Genomic DNA, 21,764 nt, shown 5'->3' with positions numbered 1-21,764 from the left:
GGAGGCGGCACCAATTTATATACCATCGCGAGTTGCCCGGAAATCAGCAAGCTGACTAGAGAATCAACAAACAGATAAATTTATAGACTATTTGAGCGAGTAAAAGTGGAAAATAAGACACCAAATTGGTGTGTTGCTGGCTGCAAATCAGCAAACAGAGAGAGCAGAGACCGAAAGAGGAACACTGAAGCAAGATCCATGGCGAACGAGCACAGGACAAGGCGAGGACGTAGTAACAAGGCGACAGGGCCGGCCTCTACGAGAGTGAGTGGCCGTCGGTGCTGGAGCGACGGCGGCCTCTAGCTGGCCGGTGCCAACTCCTCTGCAGAGGAGCCGGTCATCTCCGTCATTGGAGACTCCCCGGTGGCGCGGGTGTGTAGCTCACGCAATGACCGGTGGAGTGGGGGGGTTTCCCATCTGCCCGCGCCATGGCCGGGTGGAGCTTGGGACGGGGGATCCTGGCGGCGGTAGGCGTAAGCGGCAGCGGCGGCGTGTCCCAGAGCAACGGGAGGTCGGGATGTGGATCTCTCGGAAGAGAAGCTACATGCTCGGTCTGGGCAGAAGCAGAATTGCAGATGTGCTTCTCGGTGGAGACACGAGTGGATAAGCAAGCTCTACAACGGTGGAAGTACACGTGCCTATGGGGAATTATACATGCCGGCCGCTCAGCCCCAGCATTGTTTTGTTTTTAACAGCCGTTTGTACACAGAGTATATGGACGCATAATGAGAACATATGATATACTTTTTATGCAAAAAAAACATTGAAAATGAAATATAATCATCCAAATCATACAACCTCGATAATAAAAATACGTATCAAAATCATAAGAATTCAAATCTTTTGATAATTTTATAAAATACTTTAAATGAATTATTAAACTCTCGAAGAGTGTGTAAGGGCATCTTCAACGCCGACACTCAAAGCGCCCGCAACCGGCTGGACCGCCGGTCCCGGCATGTTTTGCCATCTAATATGAGCCTGTATCGGTTCGTCACCCGGTCTGAACCTACTTTTTATGAGAAAACGGAAAAAACTCGGCGCAAGGACATTGCGGGCGTCCGAAGCGCTGTCGGGCATGATTATGACTGCCCTGTCCCAACCAAAATCCACTCCCTCATCCGCGTTTCTTCCCGTCCGAAACGTTCAACACCGTCCAGAGCACCGGTGCCGCGTTCATGTTGGCTCAGAGCGACATGAACTCTCGCCGACACTTCTAATTTTTTTTACTCTATTTATGTCCTCGGGAACTCATATTGACGAAACTGAAAAGGAAACAAACACCATACATAGACGGATTGATCACGGTTCATATGTGTGCAAAAAAATCATCGATGCCAAAACACACACATTTACGTGTCATGACAATAGAGTCTTTAGTTGATCTCAATAAAGCTATTGTTATGTGTGAAAAAACTTTTATTGTCTGATAGTAGTACAATAGCTAACCTGATCTGCAATGTCGTAACATTTTTCTGCTTCCCAAATTGTATCCATGAAAAACAGGACACTAGCGACACATGAGCCGTCATTAGTTAAATCAGTTATACTTATTTGAAACTATGTATATGTATACCACAATACAAAAATATTATTTAAATAAAAGAATATAGTAAACAAAAATATTATTTAAATAAAAGAATATAGTAAACAAAAATAGCCTACTTTAATGAACTAGCTTACTTTCTTGAACAAAGGTAATTACAGAAGTTGTTATATCCTACCACCATGATTTAAAGACATTAATAATTCTATGTATGATAGTGTTAACTTTATTTAATGATAATCATCTAAAAGGAGAACAAAGCAAATTGCATCTAATTGTGAACTGAGGCGCAACAGAGTAAGCAAAGATGCAATTACAATAAAGAATCATACATATATCGTAATAGAACAGTAAGTTAGAACATCTATACAATAAGGATTTCACGGTCAGCGACAGAAGTATGCATGCATGGACGTCGGACGAAGTATACCATATTTTTATTGTCTGATGTCAGTAACTCAAAATAAGAACTACATGTAGAATAGTTTTGTTATCAATATGTTAGTCTAAAGATAAGGTTGTCCACCCGATTAGTTGATTAGGATTCATGTCACAAGTTTCGAACTAGCGCCCCAAAGAATCCTATTGTTAATTGATCCATCATTTCTGCCATCATCAAACTTATCCTCTACCTGGCCAACCTAATTAATGATAATTGGCATTTGCTTCCCAGCAAAGCACATCATTTTTTTTTTCTCCCGGTGCAACGCACGGGCATGTTTACTAGTTTGGTCAATGCTTCGTTGTTGTTGCTACAGGGAAACGGGTTGAAATTGGTGGATGCCCACGATCTGACGTGCAAATAGTACTAGAATGATGATGTGTGAAAGTGCATCTAGTTTGTTTTAGGCATGTCGTCTGTTGTTGCTTGAGATATAGTTTTAGGCCGAACGGTTCGCCCGTGATGCAAATAGTTATGGAGCAAATCCGTATTTCTTAGATAGATGATCATGGTGTTTTTAATCACACAAGCATAAAATTTCAGTGCTCTATCTCAGTTTCTTCCATTCGAGTTTCCGTTTCAGAAGGAGCCGCCTCTTGTTGTTTGTCCGTGCCATGCGTAGACTGAACTCGCGAAATTTCTTTTACGATGATTGACACATGATTGTGGGTGTGTTCGAGCTTCTCCTAGAATAAGGAGTGCATAGCTCAACAAAGGATCGGACCAGGTGTAAAGCCAGTGGCCTCCTTTCTGGAAAATAAACCTAAAATAAAACGGGCGACACATGCATATGATGTGAGTGTGTGTGTGTAGGTAATGACTTGATTGCAGTATTGCACCAGATAGGACCTCAACGGAGCGGGGCCTCCAAATGTTGGAGAAGCTAGCACACAATCTGAGTCCGAAATCACCCGAGACCTTTTTCCAAAGCCAACCCATCAGCGCACTAAACCCAGATGACACAGCTTTTAATTAATCCAGTGGAATTGTACCGGATTTCCTTGCCATCTCTCCGCCCGTACTCCTAGCCACTTTCCCTTTTTTCCATGCGTCGAGTTCAACAAGATGTCGATCCTGTCTTTCCAAGTCACCCGGGAGGTGAATTGATTAAGAATTGGCAAAAGCGAAAAGATTTCCACCTCCACCATAAGCACTGCCCCCGGCAAAAGGTGATAAACATTAGCAACCATTAGACAACTCTAATAATAAAATAAAATATGACCCGGTAGGCACGACCTAGCTAGGCCTTGGACGTCTAGTCGCTATAATGCGGTAATGATCGATCATCCATGCGTCAATCATCTGGACTTTCCATCGCCTCATGATGAAGGCTCGTCGAGAGGCAAGGGATTCTGTGTGTTTGACACGTGGTACATGGTGCACCACTGCACCGCGATCTTCCAACCATGTCTTCATGTCAATGGTTCGCGCAAGGTCAATTGTGAATGGTGATGCTGACATATACATATTATGAATATTCAAGAAGACAAAAGCTTTCGGATTACTATCTTTCGGAGAGCAGAAATTATGTCGGCAGTAGCAAACGAGGGTGCCGTTGAAATCGGCGAAATAAACAGAAATAAACGGCCAAATGAAATACATATCCTGAGCAAATCAACTTAATTACACGGAAACAAGCAACAGAGAACAATACTGCATGCATGGTAGCGGATAGGGCTGCAAACGAGTCGAGTTCGAGCGAGTTGGATTAGACTCAGTTCAACTCATACTAAAATTCGAGCGAGCTCAAATTAAGCGAAGCTCAAGGTTGAGCTGTAGAAAGTGGCTCGTGCTCATCTTATAACGATCTCGAGCCGATCTTGAGCTAGTTTCGAGCTAAATAAGATGATCTTTTTCTGAATAATTGAGGCAAATTTTCACATAAGATATGCCACAACATAAGAAATTACTATAAATTTCGATTTATTCTTTCTCAACTGAAGATAAGATATCATGGACGAACTAGCAAGAGGAGAAAACGAAGGTGCGTCTGCTCTCAAACTTTGGCACAAATAACAAGATATTAAACATATGGCTGATCACGCACCATATCTCTACTACTAATGGACCAATTGGTTGAATAGTCCCCCCACTTTCAACCGGTTTAATTTCAACCGGTTTATTTTCAACCGGTTTTTCTTCGTCCCACCTCCCACCACCCCCCTCCCACCGGTTTTTCTCTTTCTCGTCTGGCCGACAATACCCAACGTATTCTCTACTCCTAATGGACCAATTGGTTGAATAGTCCCCCCCACTTTCAACCGGTTTAATTTCAACCGGTTTATTTTCAACCGGTTTTTCTTCGTCCCACCTCCCACCACCCCCCTCTCACCGGTTTTTCTCTTTCTCGTTTGGCCGACAATACCCAACGTATTTATGGTAATCAATCACAATTAATCCACGTATGGTAATCAATCCATGTATGGTAAGATTATAACTAAGGAAATTTCGAATATGGTAATTGTCACCAGAATCAAAGCTTTCCAAAAAAGTTCTTCTTGCCATACCCTAATCGTGACCTCCTCATCCTGAGGCATTATTTCCATCTATTTCTCAGCTGAATCAGAACTTTCCAAAACTTTGTCTGGCTAAATCACAATTTTCCTTCCTTCCCTATCATCTCAATCGAATCATGAGCTATAGGTAAGTCATTTCGTTCTCCACCTCGCACGGGTTGTACTGATTTTTATCATGGTTTGGCCCCCTGCCGTACAAGCCGCTCGATTCCTCCTCCCTCGCTCAATTCCTCCACCCTATCTTCTTCTTCATGGTGAGCGACCCAGGCAGCGATGCGTGCCCGTTATGCATCGGCGAGGAGGATCAGGAAACGTTGATTGCCAGCCCCGCGCTCGTCACGTGAACCCGTTCACCGTCAGGTCATGCTGGTGTGTTACGGGTGTAGGTGCACCTTACCTTAGCCATGGAGGTTTGCCGGTGGACAACGGAGGCCTCGCCATGGACACCAGTATCCCTCTCCTCTTCCTGCGCCCTACCTCTCCTTCCTCAGTCTCTACCTCTCTCTCTTTTTCTCTGTTCCAGGAGATCTGCAGCCGACGCCGCAGGTCTGCAGATCTCCTAGTGTCCATGGTGACGCCGCAGGGCAGCGGCTGTGCTGGCCGCTGTCTGCCGCCGAGGTGTAACGGCTCGGGCCCAGACTCCGAGTTCGTCATGGCGCTCCGCGCGACTTCCCTTGCACCGGCTGACTCATGCATGCATCTACAATCTAACTAGCTAATTCCTCCCTTTGACTGCTATTTTCTCTGGTTGTACTGTTCCACGGCTTAGGGATCATCTACACAATCCATCGTCTCATGCATGCACAATCTAATTAATTTGTCTACTGACTGCAGTTTATGAATTGCTCCACAGATCATTTATAGAGATGATTTCAGACTTAGAAGTGTTGAGGTCATGATGCTCTAAATAGTTTTGAAGTTGTATTCACGACATCATGATGCTCTAAATGAAATGAAAATTTGATGGATTCAAGAAGAAAAAGGCCAGGTATGTTTAGTATGCACTATAGTAGAAATTTCACTCGTGGTCATCTTGGGATACTTGTACATGCTTGGTGTTACAATAATTCTACTAATTAATTCCATGAAAGTGCTGAAATTTGCTCAGTGAACAAGAAACCCACTGGGTAACATATTTGGACGCCATACAAGTGGATCTGCATTTTTTCATCAAGGTGTTGTCTCATCTTTTAATTTGCATCGTCGCTCTTGAATAATTAGTTTTCATAGAGATTTATCTTTGATCTGAACATTTTGAACTTTCTTTTTGCATAACCTTGATAAAAGGATTGACAACAAATAATCAGAGAAGACTAGCCAACGAGATGAGGAGAGGAAAGAAGTGAAAAGAGACAAAATACAGTATGATATATCAATTTAGAAGTCGTAGCAATGCACATCTTTCTAAATATATATCTTTATGTGATTGGTCACAAGTTGTAGTTGGTAGTGGTAGTAGTATATATTCACTATAATTGTTTGTACGAAATCACATTAAAAAAATCACACATAAATCACAACAATTGCGTGCAAAAACACATAATCTTACCATATTTCATAGGGTGCTATCATTTTTCATGTTTGTAGTTGTATGAGAATATTAAATGTATTATTAACATGATTATTAAATGTATGAGAATATTAACATGATTAATATTGAACTCTTAAAGTTAACATGATTAATATTGAACTCTTACCATATTTTCATATGTCACTTGATATGTATGAGAATATTAAATGTATTATTAACATGATTAATATTGAACTCTTAAAGTTAATGTGGCCCCGTTGCAATGCACGGGCGTTCTTCTAGTTGAGCCTAAATTTTCTTCGCTCTTAATTCAGCTTCCATGTTTGGTAGTAAGTAAAATGGAGAAAAATTCGCACACAACATATATGGTAATAAACTAACCATTTCTTGGTAATAAATATGAAACTTATTTAATGTACTTATATGATATCGAGCTATCGAGCTAAAATCGAGCGAGCCAATACTGGCTCAGGATCAGCTCGTTTCTCGATCGAGCTACATAAAGTGCTCATACTCAGCTCATTTCCCTTCAATTCGATCTCGAGTCGAATCAAAATACAAGTCGGTCTCGAGAAGCTCACGAGCCTCGAGCTTTTCTTGCAGCCCTAGTAGCAGAAGAGACACACCATGCATATGCATGTGAACTTACCTTGAGACCTCATCAACAACTAACGATGGATGGCGAGTCAAAAGCTCCCGGAATTCCAAGCCCACGTAGCCCCCCCGATCGATACAAGCATTAGCCATAGCTAACTACCGCCGGAGTGCGCCGTGATACGTTTCGCCTCATCCTCATGTGCCACGCCGGCCGTCGAGATGGATCGTTCCTACAGCGACGGGTCGTCCTTCGATGATCCTTCGGCCGGCCGGCTAGGCTCCTAGCTTTGTGTGTGCGCGACTCCAGGTGTTAACGTCGTGCGTGCCCCCATGTGTTTCTCTGGCATCAACCACCACAAGTCCATGGCTCTAGACTTCTAGTGACGGTCTGGCCCACTGTTGCTCTCCAAAGATAGCTAGGCAGTATTCAGTTTCTCCGCGCGCGGTGAGGTAGATAGCTCACTGGCCGCGTGGTTGGTTTTCATCAGCTACAGAAAGGTACCTGCAGCTCAGTTCCTGTCGTTGCCTATAAGCAAAGGGTTTAATTACCACGCTGAGAACCATAGTCGTCTCATCCATTTATATATGTTGCAGGACGAAAATTTGAGAACATTTGCCAGGACAATGTGAAAACGCCACGTTGGCCTGTTGCCGAAGTGCCTTCCTGACACGCCACCAGCTAGCCATCCGTGCACGCACGCACTAAAGTAAGAGCATGGTGATCAGAAGCACTGTTGATTATTCCAAAGCACATACCTAGATATGTCGTGGGAGTTGCCATCCCGTCCCTCCATCCCAAAACACCGTTACCATCGACGGCCACCTCACGTTCCATCCACAAATTTTCCTCGAAAGGCCGGCATCTATCGTCATTATCCCTCCGTTTCCCTGTCTGATTTCTGGCCTCGTTATCACGGCCGGCGACTGCCGGCGTTCGTTTCTTTCCCTGCAACAATGACCCGGCAGCACAGGAATCTGACGGCGACCATGCTGCGTTATGGCCGGAGAGACTGATCGCCCGCCCGGCACAGCGCGCGCAGCCACTAATGGAAGGGGCGGCTGGGATCAGCCATATGGTGATAAACTGATGCTCGGCACGGCATATCCACCCGTCACCGATCTATGATGGGCATGCCGCATGGATGGGTTGATGGATAGGTAGGCGGCATATTCCCCTTTTGTCTTGTGCTCACATGTGTTATTTTTTCTTGTGTGAACCGATTGATTTCATATGGTCATTTGGTGGATGAAAATGAGAGTTTCAGGGGTAAGTGGCTGCTTGGCCCCCATGAGGATATTGTGCACACACAATTAGTGATCATGCATGTCCATTCTGCCTTTCAATGTTGTGGAGTTGTTTTTCTTGTTGGCAACCCGGTGCCGGTGCATATTGACACATCAAGATATGACCTATGAGCTTTGGATACTAATGTGATTAATTTGGATGTCCTTCGTGGACAACTAACAAAAAATGACATATCTTGTGTTTTTTATTCTAAAGTATCTAAGAAACTTATGCTCCAAGTTCGGGAAAAGAAAATTGTGTATTTGCAAAAAAAAAAAATGCTTCAAGTTCTTCCCCGGAATGGAGGGAAAATATTTGCCAGGTTCCATTGATTAAGAGAGTGTCTCACATATAAGAAAAGAGAAATAAGCTAAAAAAAGAGGACAATGGTCTACTCTACCAGAAAAATGTTGCCAAAATGCTTGGCATGGTCTTGCCTAATTTCCTACCTGGCCAGCATCATGGAGATACCTCATAAATGCCTTTGATTTTCTCATTCCAAATTGTCCAGTGGATAAGCATCATGGGGTCGCCACGGCCTTCATTTGATGATCCACTATGAAATTTTGCCAAAATAAATCGTCGAGCCACCAACCTTTAGCTGAGATATTCATCACCAATAGGGACATGTTGAAGAGCCCAGCAAGCCAATTGTTTGGTATTCACCACATGCGAAGCGTCTTGTGGTATTGGAAGAGAAGACAAGTCAGCCATTTTTGGAACTCACTTGAAAGCAGGGGAAAGGCCAAGGTTTGGCCATCCTTGCAACTAAAGACGACATATTTTCCAAAACCCTATTTTATGAGATGAGCCACACAAAGAATTTACACCTTAGGGGTTCCCAAACCTTCAAAATTATGTATTGCATTGACGATTATGTGGCACCAGGAAATTGTGCCTTGTAGTTGAGGTGGCCGAATACTCCTCCCCATTAACAGTGAATTTTCAAAATATGAGGCGTGCAATGTTAGGGTTAGGCAGTTAGGCACCACTTTATTCAGACTAGTCAAAGAGTCAATATATTTCAAAATGTGAGCCATATTGACTATGATGGGAGTAGCAATCTGAGTGGTCCTAGGATCATTGGTCATGGCCTTCTTCACATTTAATATTATATTTCTTTGGAAGCCACAAATATGAGATACGCAATGTCATGTGGTTTTTGGCCAATGTGCCAAGCCAAATGGGTAAATAGCGCTTTATCTATGCGCCATGTTAGATTTTTTTCCTTTTTCTTTTTGTGGTTTGTAAGAACTGGTGGCTTCTTTCTGCTTCCTTTTTGCCACAACTCTAAATACAAATTGTAGTATCCGATTAAGCTACAGTCGTGATTCCGCACTTCTCTCTTTGTGAGTCCATACTCTTTCGGTGATATTAGCAGCGGTGGAGCTACACTTGAAACCTTGGGCGGGCCAAACTGAAGTGAAGTCCAACTATTTTACTCTGGTGGCTCATTTTGCTCTCATATCCTAGTGATTTTTCACCGAGCTGGTTAGGCCATAGCATAGTTTTGCTTGGTCGTAGCCCCGCTAGTGGATATTAGTATCCATCGTGTTCCTAAATTTGCCACATCTCATTCATAAAGAAGGTTAAAACAGATGGCATTTCCGGACTCGGGTTAATACAAGGTTTTCTGGGAGATCTATTACGCCTTGACAAAAAAATCAAAAGGGGGGAGACTCTCGCCTCTGCATCATGCACACATTACGCCTTGAAAAATAGAAAAACATAAGTCTACTCTTGCAACATCAAAGAATGCAAATGCTTTGCATACGTGTCGATCCAATCATTTGTTCCAGTTTTGATTTTTGTCACGGTCACCGTCAACATTGTAGATTTTTTGTGAACCATCCCCCTCCCGGCGTGTTTTGTTCACTGCACAGCTCCCAAACAGAAGCATGACAAGCTTAGTCAGAGCATTCGGCCTATGCCATCTCCCACGAACATTTTTTTATGAATACGCTTGGAACTGTATGATTTCATTGATAGAGAGTAGAAAAAAACAAGGTTGGCAGTTGAAAGCGGCTGTTCTAAGCCAGGCTCTCATCACACCCATGCGTAAACAATAAATTAGTAAAGAAATTTAAAAAATAAAAATGATTATTTTGCCTTCATTTTAGTGTTGTTAGGACATTCGAGGAGGTTGTGGCAAAAAAATGGTTCTCAAAGAAACCTTTGAAAAACTGCAGTGTTTAGACCCACTTTTTTTGGGCATGAGTTCCTCAAATTTCATTTGGGCACAAAATTTTGCAGGCTGCTAGAAAATTCAAGCATATTGGATGTAAAAAAAATCAGGATTTTTTGATTTTTTTGTTATTTTTTAAAAAGTTATTGTTCATCAGGAGCATCTGAGCCTGAGCACCGTTGTGAATTACCAGGTGGTCGTCCTGCTGCTACTGATGCTGCTGCTGCTGCTGCTCCTTCTCCTCCTCCTCCTCCTCCTCCTCCTCCTACTACTACTACTACTACACACACACACACACATATGAGGGGCTTAGCAAAGGATGCGAGTGTGCAGAAGAGAGGGGTTGCTCAGCCCAAGAAACCGCGAGCTAGGTTAGAGCATCTACAACGGGTTCCCCAACCCCCCTACCGCCGCCGCTATACAGCCGGGCGTACGGGCCAATTACTAACCGGTCAAAAAACTGACCCAGAAGGGCTCACCAAATCAGCGCCACATGCACGGGCTGACCGACACCTCTCATATCCAGCCCATACCTTCGGCGGATATGGGGAGGCCTGGGTATGTGCGCCACGTCAGACTAACAACAGGGACCCATGCAGAAGCATCCAAAATTCATCGTTCCGATGGGCGCCTCCTCCGATTTTTGATGAGCACGCATAACTGGTGCCGCGTGGCGCTGCCTTGGCATGCCGGCCGAGGGCCCAACTCTGTCTATTTAAGCGGAAGGCGACCTCCAGCACTAGTTACATCCCATTTCCCTCCCCTGCGCACCGCCACCCACCCATCCACTTGCCACTCGTCGCCTGTAGCTATGGCTCGGCAGCGCATAAACACGTACGCTATGCTCACTTCGGAGCTCCGGCTGCAGCTCCTAGGAGGAGACATCGGCCTTACGAGCTAGCCAGTTTGCAGCCGGCCAGCCTCTGGATTTTTCGGAGCATGAGGAGAAGGAGGAGGAGGTGCTAGACGCGGTGATGAAGGAGTACGAGGAGAGCAGGCGCCGGCCACGGCTACAGCGATGGAGAAGGCCATAAGGGGAATGAAGGTGCCGGATGTGGCAATGAAGGAGGCAGAGGTGTTGGACGCGACGATGAAGGAGGACAAGGAGGAGTATGCGCTGGCCAAGGCTGCGGCAATGGAGAAGGAGGAGGTGTTGGACTTGGCGATGGAGGAGGAGGAGCAGGAGTAGGCTTCGGCTGCGGCGATGGAGAAGGAGGAGGAGGAGGCGCCGTACGTGGCCGCGGTGATAGAGGAGGAGGAGGAGCAGGCGCCAAACACAACCGCGATGGTGGGGGGGGGGAGGAGGAGGAGCAGGCGCCTGACGCAGCCGCGGTGATGGAGGAGAAGGGTGAGATGGACCCGATGCTTGCGGTCGGCCAAGACGAATTCGGCATGGCCGATGCATTGCTCGAGTTTACAAAGGAGGCTGCGGAGCAGCATGCCATCCTGGACTCCATCCGCTCGAAGGCGAAGGTGGAGGAAAACTACCGCTAGATCGGCGATCAACGGTCGGAGGTGGATGCAATCTTAGCATACATGGAGTCAGACAAGAAGCCAGAGCCGACGTGGGAGGCTGCCGCCCCCCTAGAGACGGATGTCATCACATCTCCGACTACAAGTCGGCTAGGTTTATCTACGAGCTTTTGTGTGCTGCATGTCCTAGTATGGATTTTATGAATGAAGTTTGTCGACCTTGAACGCTTTAAGGGTTGGATGACTAACATGCTAACAAGCAGCATACATCTTTGATGCTACCTTTGGAGCGTTGTTACATCGTGGATTGTGGGAAATAAATTCAGGAGCATGAACAACACGTACTGGTTTCCTAAATTTAAGTTCGACATTAAAAAAAGGCACTACCGTTAAAATGAACAAAGTGAATCATAAGAGATGTGAATTAAATAATCTACTGCTGACTTGTATGGCTAATCACAACAAATAAAAAGGATTAGAAAATACAACACCTCGCTTGTGTATTTTCCAAACTAGCTGCTGCAACTGAGGATAAAGTTTTTACCCTTATAATTGCAGATAATATTCGGTGCATATTATGCTCTGCTTTCAAACGAATTGGGGGGATGGGGGGGGGGAGATAAATCCAAGTTGGAAGAACACAATACATGCATAACTCGTGGATAAGGGAAGAAGACACTAGTAGAAAAAGGGCCTAATGTGAAGCTCATTAGTCCCGGTTTGTAATTCAACTGGCACTAATGTGACCATTAGTGCCGGTTCCAACGGCTAGGCGGGCGGTGGTCATTAGTCCCGGTTCGTGGTGAACCTCTAGTACCGGTTCGTGCCATGATCCGGGACTAAAGAGGTGGTGGCAGGCTGGTGTCAGGCTGCGGGCCCACCAACACCTTTAATCCCGGTTCGTGGCACGAACTGGTACTAGAGATGCACCTTTAGTCCCGGTTTGTATTACCAACCGGGACTAAAGATCATCCTACATAAACCCCTTCGTCGAACCCGAACTCTCTATTCTTCCCCTTTCCTTTCCTCTCTCCTCTTTGTTCTTCCCCTCTTCCTCAAGCTCATCACACATTTTGCACAAATTTTGTCAAGATTTGAAGGCCCCCATCCATTCAAGTGATCACAAAGGTTAGCAACTTTGTCCTTTCATCTGTCATTGCTAGATTAGCTCTTGCAATGCTCTATATAGTGATTAATTTGTGGGTTTTAGTAATTTGGTAGGAATTACATGTGGTAGTTTATTTGATTTATATGCAATTTGAGCTCAAAATAACTCTTAGTTTGCATATGTAAGTGTGGTTTACTTAGTGCCTTCCCGTCTCCGTCCTAACCACCCTCGACCGCCCGCACCATCCCGTCGCCGGCACCACCTTGTGGTGAGCCTCTTGTTCTTATCTTTTTTATATAAAAAGTTAATGTTTGTGTGATTTACTTATATAGTTACTTGTATAATTATCTTACCCGTACGTTGTTTGTTATACATAGTGCCATGGTTTTGATATCCGTCCCCGTCGGCCCTTGTTCGGTTTATGATTCAGATGTGGTATATTCTCTTTTGTAACTACTTGTTGCATTTCATGTTTATGAAAAATTATGCCCATCAAGTTGACATAGATATTTTTATCTAGAAGGTATGTGAACCGAAAGTTCCAACTGAGCCTATTGTCGAGAGGTTAAATTTAGTTGAAAATGAAAATGAGTATTTGAAAGAAAAATTGAAAAGAATTGAGGAGGAGAAGATTGAATTGGAGTTGCATCTTGCCGATGTCGTCGATGATCACAAGATCAAGGTGGAGAAAATGCGCTTGAAGATTAGAAAGATTAGAAAATATGCCATTGATAGTGAGGCTTGGTATCATTATGCCGTTGGATCAATTGTTACCTTAGTTGTGATCTTGATCACATTTGTTGTTGCATTTAAATGCTTTACTTAGAGAGTTTGTATGTTGTTTTATGAGAATAAGTGTGTATGGAACTTTATGTATGAACTTGTATTAATTTAGTCTTTTCGGTGTTGTGTAATAAAGATGAGCCGGGAATGGATGTACGATGACCGATGCTCTCCCCAGTTCGTTAATGGCATGCGTACTTTTCTACTTGCGGCTGAGGCAAACAAGCGGGCGGATAGTTTTATGTCTTGTTCATGTGCTGGCTGTAAGAATGATCAGAATTACTCTTAGTCAAAAACCATTCACATCCACCTGTTTGAGTCTGGTTTCATGCCCCATTATAATGTTTGGACCAAGCACGGAGAAAGAGGGGTTATGATGGAAGACAATGAAGAAGAAGAGGACGACGACAGCTATCCTGGCCATGGGTTCCCTGAATACGATGGTACAACAATGGGGGAAGAAGCTGAGCCGGCAATGCGGGAAGAAGTTGAAGAAGAGGCATCAGATGAGCCTGCTGATGATCTAGGTCGGGCCATTGCTGATGCAAAGAGAAAGTACGCAAGTGGGAAGGAGAGGCTGAAGTTGCAGCGCCTGTTAGAGGACCACAAGAAATTGTTGTACCCAAATTGCGAAGCTGACAAGAAAAAGCTAGGCACCATGCTGGAATTGCTGCAATGGAAGGAAGAGAATGGTGTATCTGACAAGGGATTTGGAAAGTTGCCGATAATGTTAAAGAAGATGCTTCCAAAGGACAACGAATTGCCCGAGAGTACGTATGAAGCAAAGATGAAGGTTGTCTACCCTCTAGGATTAGAGGTGCAGAAGATACATGCATGTACTAATGACTGCATCCTCTACCACAGTGAGTACGAGGGTTTGTACGCATGCCCGATATGTGGTGCATTGCGCTATAAGATCAGTCGCGATGACCTTGGTGATGTCGAGGGCGAGCGCCCAGGAAGAAGATTCCTGCCAAGGTGATGTGGTATACTCCTATAATACCACAGTTGAAAGGTTTGTTCCAAAACAAAGAGCATGCCAAGTTGATGCGATGGCATAGAGAAAATAGTAAGAAAGACGGGAAGTTGAGAGTGCCCGCTGACGGGTCACGGTGGATAAAAATCAAGAGAAAGTACTGGGAGGACTTCGTAGGTGATGCAAGGAACGTATGGGTTGGTCTAAGCGCAGATGGCATTAATCCTTTTGGGGAGTAGAGCAGCAATCATAGCACCTGGCCTGTGACTCTATGTATCTATAACCTTCCTCCTTGGCTGTGCATGAAGCGGAAGTTCATTATGATGCCAGTTCTCATCCAAGGCCCTAAGAAACCCGGCAACAACATTGATGTGTACCTAAGGCCATTAGTTGAAGAACTCTTACAGCTGTGGAATGAAAAAGGTGTACATGCATGGGATGAGCACGGACAGGAGGAATTTGACCTACATGCGTTGCTTTTTGTGACCATCAATGATTGGCCTGCTCTCAGTAACCTTTCAGGATAGACAAATAAGGGATACCACGCATGCACGCACCATTTGGATGATACCGATAGTATATATTTGGATAATTGTAAGAAGAATGTGTACCTGGGACAACATCGATTTCTTCTGAGCAGGCATTCCGTAAGAAAGAAAGGCAATCATTTCAAAGCTGAGGCAGATCACCGAGTGAAGCCTCGCCACCGTACTGGTGATGATGTACATGATATGGTCAAGGATTTGAAGGTAATCATTGGAAAGGGTCCTGGCAGACAATATGTTCTGAATGACGCTGACGGACGTGCACCCATGAGGAAGAAGAAATCTATATTTTGGGACCTACCCTATTGGAAAGACCTAGAGGTCCGCTCTGCAATCAACATGATGCACGTGACGAAGAATCTTTGAGTGACCCTACTTGGCTTCTTGGGCGTGTGTGGGGAGACAAAAGATACACCTGAGGCATGGGAGGACCAGCAACATATGCACGGAAATGACGGCATACATCAGGGTCATGCCAGCTACGCTCTTACCAAAGAAGAGAAGGAAATCTTCTTTGAATGCCTACTCAGTATGAAGGTCCCGTCTGGCTTCTCGTCGAATATAAAGGGAATAATAAATATGGCAGAGAAAAACTTCTAGAACCTAAAGTCTCATGACTGCCACATGATTATGATGCAGCTGCTTCTAATTGCATTGAGGGGGCTTCTACCGAAAACCGTTCGATTAGCCATTGTGAAGTTGTGTGCATTACTCAATGCAATCTTTCAGAAGGTAATCGATCCAGAAATCATACCAAGGTTAGAGAATGATTTGGTGCAATGTCTTGTCAGTTTCGAGTTGGTGTTCCCACCATCCTTCTTCAATATCATGACGCACGTCCTAGTTCACCTATGCGAAGAGATTGCCATTCTGGGTCATGTATTTCTACACAATATGTGCCCCTTTGAGAGGTTCATGGGTGTCTTAAAGAAATATGTTAATAACCGTGCTAGGCCAGAAGGAAGCATCTCCAAGGGCCATGAAGATGAGGAGGTCATTGAGTTTTGTGTTGACTTTATTCCTAACCTTAAGCCGATTGGTGTTCCTGAATTGCGGCATAAGGGCAGAGTGGGTGGAAATGGCACGCTAGGACCGAATCAAATAATATGTACGGACGGACATTCTCTCACTCAAGCACACTACACAGTTCTACAAAATTCCGCCTTGGTGGCTCCATACATGGAGGAACACAAGAATACTCTAAGGTCCAAATACCTGGAGCAGTCTGAAGACAGGATTACACGTGAACAAACGAGGACTTTTGCCGGTTGGTTGCAGACACGTGCCATGCATGATGACGCTGTTGAAGATGACATGTACTTGCTGTCCCAGTTACCATCTTCGAATATAATGACTTTAAAAGGGTACGACATAAATGGGAATACATTTTACACGATCGCCTAAGATAAAAAGAGCACCAACCAAAACAGTGGTGTCCGCTCTGATGCAGCAACCAATAGGGGAAAGGAATCATATTATGGTTACATAGAGGAGATATGGGAACTTGACTATGGAAGTGATTTGAAGGTCCCTTTGTTTCGGTGCAAATGGGTCAATCTGACAAGAGGCAGCGTAAAGGAAGACCCGCAGTACGGAATGACAACAATGGATCTCAACAATCTTGCGTACGCAGACGAACCATTCGTCCTAGCCAATGATGTGGCGCAGGTTTTCTATGTGAAGGAGATGTCTACCAAGCCAAAAAAAAGAAAAGCTAAGGAAGCGAATACATCATACGATGATGTAGGATCGAAAGTATGTCTAGAGGGGGGGTGATCAGACTACTTGACTTATTAAAAATCTAGCCTTTTCCCAATTTTAGTTCTTGGCAGATTTTAGCGATTTAGCACAAGTCAAACAATCACAATACAATTCAAGCAAGCATGCAAAGAGTAAATGGGCATCAGAAAGTAAAGCATGCAACTTCCAAGAAAGTAAATGGGGGAGTTTTGGGAAGCAAACGCAACTGGAGACACGGATGTTTTTTTGGCGTGGTTCCGATAGGTGGTGCTATCGTACATCCACGTTGATGGAGACTTCAACCCACGAAGGGTAATGGCTGCACGAGTCCACGGAGGGCTCCACCCATGAAGGGTCCATGAAGAAGCAACGTTATCTATCCCACCATGGTCATCGCCCACGAAGGACTTGCCTCACTAGGGTAGATCTTCACGAAGTAGGCGATCTCCTTGCCCTTACAAACTCCCTGGTTCAACTCCATAATCTTGTTGGAGGCTCCCAAGTGACACCTACCCAATCTAGGAGACACCACTCTACAAAAGGTAATAGATGGTGTGTTGATGATGAACTCCTTGCTCTTGTGCTTCAAATGATAGTCTCCCCAACACTCAACTCTCTCTCATAGGATTGGATTTGGTGGAAAGATGATTTGAGTGGAAAGCAACTTGGGGAAGGCTAGATATCAAGATTCATATGGTAGGATTGGAATATCTTGGTCTCAACACATGAGTAGGTGGTTCTCTCTCAGCAAATGTATGCTGGAAGTGTAGGTACGTTCTGATGGCTTCCCTCACGAATGAGGAGAGGGTGGAGGGGTATATATAGCCTCCACACAAAATCTAACCGTTACACCAAATTTACCAAACTCGGTGGGACCGAGTAATAAAACTCGATGGGACCGAGTCATAAAACTTGGTCAGACCGATTTAGTTCATAATGTGACCGTTAGGCATTTTGATGGGACCAATAGGTCAACTCGGTAGGACTGATTTCATTAGGGTTAGGGCATAACGTAATCTCTGTGAGACCGATTACACAAACTCAGTGGGACCAACTTTGGTAATAAGCTAACCGGAGAGTTGGTCAGGCAAACTCGGTGGGACCAATTCACTCATCTCGGTGTGACCGAAACATTATGGAAGGGAAACAGGGAGTTTGCATTGCAAACTCGGTGGGACCGATTGCTCATCTCGGTTAGACCAAAACATTACGAAGGGAAACAGAGAGTTTGCAATCCCATCTCAGTGAGACCGAGATCCCTATCGGTGAGACCGAAGTGACTAGGGTTTCTGGCAGTGGCTATGTCAAATGAACTCGGTGGCGCCGGATAGATAAAATTGGTGGGGCCAAGTTTGACTTTTGGTTTGGGACATATGTGGATATGAGAAAGTGGTCGAGGGCTTTGGAGCATATCACTAAGCACTTTGAGCAAGCAAGCCATTAAGCAACACCTCATCCCCTTTTAATAGTATTGGCTTTCCAATATATGGACTCAATGTGATCTTGGATCACTAAAAGTAAAATGTAGAGTCTTGAGCTTTTAGAGCTTGAGCCAATCCTTTGTCCTTAGCATTTTGAGGGGTCCACATTCCTAATCCATGCCATGCCAATCATTGAACTTTCCTGAAATTTTTATCTTGAAATAGCATTAGTTCAATGAGCTATAGGTTGTCAATGATTACCAAAACCACCCAGGGATAGTTGCACTTTCAATCTCCCCCTTTTTGGTAATTGATGACAACATATAGATCAAAGCTTCGACAAATGATAATAAGATTGAAATGCATCGTCGCTTTGACTAGTATGTGATAAGTAAGAGCTCCCCCTAAATTTGTGCATTATTTCAGATTTGCTTTTGAATGCAAATGCACAATCAATTAGCATCATGGGTTACTCTTCCATGTCACATACATCTTGGTGGAGCGCTCAAAATGATAGCAATTAAAGGCATGCACTCATCATCAAGCAAAGTGAATGATCATATAGGGATATAAGAGATAATATCATCCAAGCAAACATTAAAGTAGCACATGATCAAACACTTGATCATTCAAGTATCTCACACAAGGACATAAGTATCAAAGAATTACACAATAAAGTTCAAATAGCAAGAGAGGCCAAAAAATAGCAACACTCTCTCTCGAAGCCTATGATCTATACAAATATCTCCCCCTTTGGCAACAAGTTACCAAAAAGTTCAAATATGCATAGTGCTATGTGTCTCTCAGGCTTGATCTTCGTGAGGCGGTGTAGAGATAACTCCTAGGACGAAGGCATCAGTTGAAGTAGCTGGAGCTGGTGGAGTGGCTGCTGGAGGTTGCACTGAAGTTGTAGCTGCTAGTGCTGATGTGATGGCTCTAGTATCTGGTACTGGCACTACATCAGACCTCTGACCTCTTGGCACATGCACTCGCTGAAAGACATCTGTAGTTGTCTTTCCTTTCTTCTCCTCTGCTTCCTCCTGGAGCTGCTCTACTCCTGTTTGTATCTCTGTGACTTTCAGACCAAGATCATAAAACTTGGTCTCTATGATCCTCTCCAAACTCTCCTGATTCTGAGTCAGGGTGGCCAAGCCCTTCTCAGTCCTCAAAGTAGATTGGATCACATAGGCTAGTTGATCTTGTTTTCCCTTCAAGAACACTTCAGATGCTTCCTCAACACTTGGCATCTTTGCAGCTTTTTCTTCCCTTGCCTTTGCTCTCTTCTCCTGTTCTTGCACTGATGGATGTTCATTCTCATCCATCACAACCATGTTGTCTTCAAATTCTGGCCTGAGTGGTAAATGCTCCTTGTCCAACAAGTAGGTTCCTGTGCCCATCTTTGAGTTGATGAGCACCTGAATATGTGGAGCATACCCACAAGACCTTTTCTAATCAGCAGCTGTCCTCTTGATTGTCTCTACAATCAGACTCATGACTTTGAATTTCTGAGGAACATCAATAATATACAGCAAGTTGATTGAATGTCCTCTTATCATCCTATGATCTCCAGATTTGAGAAATAAAATATGCCTTAAGATTGTGTTGATAGTAGGCAGACCAGACAACAAGTACTTCACTGAGCCAAACTTATGAGTTTCAAGGGCTTCATCAGGAATTTCCTTGTACATGCTTGCCATGGAGTTGTGGTCTTTCTTCTTGGCATACACATCCAAATCATCCTCATGTTTTGCTGGGGCATTGATCAATTTGGCCCATTCATCAACAGTTGATTGGTACCTTGTACCTTCATACACCCATACTATCCTTACATCTGGATAGAAATGAACAATGGAGCAGAATTGCATGATCAGCTCATCATTCCATTTGGCGAGCTTCTATCCAACAAACTTGTCAGCTTCACAAGACTTGAAGTTATCATATACACCTGGAAAGTGATCTTCATTCTCTCTGATGTAGGTCCCGTCAACCCATCTCATATCACAGACAATTGGCTTCTTGTCAAGCAGAATGGTCTCATAGAAGTCTTGCTGTTCTTGGGTGTGGAACCTGTAGTCTACTGCAGTTTTCCTTCTCACAACATAAGGAGCATTCTTCCTCCAAAGTCTCATACATGCATCCTTTCTGTTTTTAATGTCCTCTCCTATTGGATGAGTGTCATTGTGGTCTGGAATCTTTGGTTTGAGCTTTCTTAGCACTTGGGCTTCAGCATCTTCTTCTTCATCTCTTTCAGGCACTAGGGCCTTGGTCTTCTCCTCAGTAGGAATGTTTCTGGTGCTTCTCTTAGGTGCATACTTGGTGGCTTGAGCAGTAGGTTTGGGCTTAGAAGCAACCCCTAACTTGATTGCATCTCCCATAAGATTTTGTGACTTAGGTGCTGGAGCAGCATCCTCTTCCTCTTCATCTTCTGAAGGATCTCTCATCATAGTTGACTTTTCAAGAACTTTTGCATGTGTGGTTCTTGCCCTTTTCTTTTTCTTGTCATATCCAACAGCCTCACCATCATCTGATTCTAATGTGAATTTCATGGTTTCTCTTGTGGGATATTTTCTTGGCTTTGACATTGGGACTCTCCTTGCTGGTGCCTTCCTATTTAGACCAGGCTTTGTTGCAGCAGCAGTGCCATACTCCTTCTTCAGCACTTTCTTTGATGTGGCCTCATCCTCAATAGCAACATAATCCTCGTCTTCGGAATTTTAGGTTCTCTTCTTTATGGCTCTGGTGGCTGCCTTTGGCAAGTTACTTGGTGTGCTCCTGGTGCCCTCATCATAGCTGCTTGAGGGACTAGTGCCCTCACTCATATGCTCTTGCTCTTCAGATCTGTTCTGGTTGTTACTCTGGTCAGGCATCTTGGCAGGCAAACTGATAGCAAACCCTGTGAATAGATATAGATGAGTTAGAGTACATGAGCATCACAAAGTACAGAGGTTTTGCAAAACAAATGAGTCAAAAACTTAGTTTTAGTTCTCTACTGAAATGATCTCGGAGCTACTGAATTGATAAACTCGGTGATACCAAAGCAACATTTGGAACCTAAACTAGTGAACTCGGTCAGACCGAGTCACATTTTGGTGGCACCGAGATTGCTAGGGTTTCACAAAGAATTCAACTCGGTCAAATTGATTTGCAATTTTCGGTCAGATTGAAAAGCGCATGTACAATGGCCTAAGCCAAATTGGTGAGACCGATTTCTATGATTCGGTCGGTCCGAGATGAGTTCAGCGGAGACTTAACCGTAAATTTTTGAATCAAACTAAGCCTAAATAAGTTTTCTCTATATAGATTGATTTCATCCGTGGCAATAATCATGGCATTCTCCTCGTGCTTGGAATCGAAGGTGAATAGGCATCACAAGGGATTGAACACACACTACTAGGAAAAGGGCTATAGATGGAATTGGCACTAATGGCGCACCAGACATGTGGTGCGCCATTACTATATACTAATGGCGCACCATGTGTTGGTACGCCATTAGTGTCCAAATACTAATGGCGCACCACATCCACGGTGCGCCATTAGTAAAAATATTTTTTTTAAATTTTGTTCAAAACTACTAATGGCGCACCGTGGGAGTGGTGCGCCATTACTAGTTCAACTA

Source organism: Triticum dicoccoides, chromosome 7B (assembly GCF_002162155.2).
Source record: "Triticum dicoccoides isolate Atlit2015 ecotype Zavitan chromosome 7B, WEW_v2.0, whole genome shotgun sequence".
Lineage (NCBI taxonomy): Eukaryota > Viridiplantae > Streptophyta > Magnoliopsida > Poales > Poaceae > Triticum > Triticum dicoccoides.
The sequence above is the reverse complement of the archived record's forward strand: the minus strand, read 5'-3'. Positions refer to the sequence as shown.